Genomic DNA, 1,397 nt, shown 5'->3' on the forward strand with positions numbered 1-1,397 from the left:
ATCCATCCATACTTTAAAATCATGTAGGCAAGATGTTAAAGAAGAAGGAGGAAAAACAGAATTAGGCTGTGCAGTAAAATAGATTTGCATATCATCAGCATAAATGTGGAAATTAAGACCATGGCTCCAGATGATCTGATCCAGAGGAAGCATGTAGATTAAAAACAGAAGTGGACCAAGAACAGATACTTGAGGCACTCCACTGGAAAAAGAACAGAGCGAGATTTGTGTTAATCAATGCTAATAAACTGTTGCCTGTCTGAGAGATATGAACTTAGCCACTGCATGACAGTTAATGTAATGCTGATCGCAGACAAACTAGATAGACGTACAGAATGGCAAACAGTATCAAAAGCTGCACTCAGGTCCAAGAGGACTAGAAGGCTGAGGACACCAGAATAAGAGGCAAGGAGGAGGTCATTCACTTCTCTTAGAAGAGTAGTCTCTGTACTGTGTAGAGGATGAAATCCAGACTTAAATGGTTCGTGCAAATAATTTTTGTCTAAATGAGTCTGTAGTTGTGTGGCGACCGCCTTTTCTAAAACCTTAGGAAAAAAGGGAAGGTTGAAGATTGGTCTAAAATTACCCAGGACTGTTTCGTCAAGGCCAGATTTTTTAAGTATAGGGGTGATCAAGGCTTCTTTTAGTCCAGTAGGTACATAACCAGTCATAAGGGATCTGTTTACCATGTGAGTGATATAATGAGACAAGGCAGAACGTTTTTGAGCAGGTGTGTTGGCATTGGATCTAGCGGACAGGAAGAGGAGTTAGAGTTCATAATCAGCTGGTCAACCACAGATGTATTGGTGAGTGTAAAGTTAGAGAGTGGGTAGGGTATCTGAGAGGCATAGGGTTCTGAAGGAGCAAAGGAAGAAAAAAGATTTATAGATAGTCAATTTTGTGTATAAAAATGTCAGAAAATATTCACAGAGGTCAGAAGAACCATTAGGAAAGGGAGATGGCGGTTTGATAAGTTTGTTGATCTCAGAAAATAGGGTCCTGGGTTTGCACTTTGCTTTGTTAAGTATAGTGAATAGGTAAGTAGAGCAGGCAGTGTTAAGTGCTTTTTATATTGTAACATGAACTCTGAATAAAAGGTAGCATGAACAAGAAGACAGTCTTCTTATACAGTCGCTCAAGACGCCTACCCTTAGCTTTCACTAATCTGAGCTCCGGGGTGAACTAAGGGGAAGAATGAGCTAAGGGGACAGTTCTGGTCTTTAATGGGGCAAGAGCCTCCAATACATGATATGTAGCTTCATTATATAATGATAGAATCTCACCAGGACAAGAGAGATTATCAGAGAGAGACAAAGAGCAGGCAGAAATAGCAGTACAGAGATTTTCAGTACTTATGTTCGTACTTATGTTATCTTTCATATTTCGGTAGGATATTG

The sequence above is a fragment of the Sinocyclocheilus grahami genome, unplaced genomic scaffold, assembly GCF_001515645.1.
Source record: "Sinocyclocheilus grahami isolate Dianchi unplaced genomic scaffold, SAMN03320097.WGS_v1.1 scaffold649.1, whole genome shotgun sequence".
Lineage (NCBI taxonomy): Eukaryota > Metazoa > Chordata > Actinopteri > Cypriniformes > Cyprinidae > Sinocyclocheilus > Sinocyclocheilus grahami.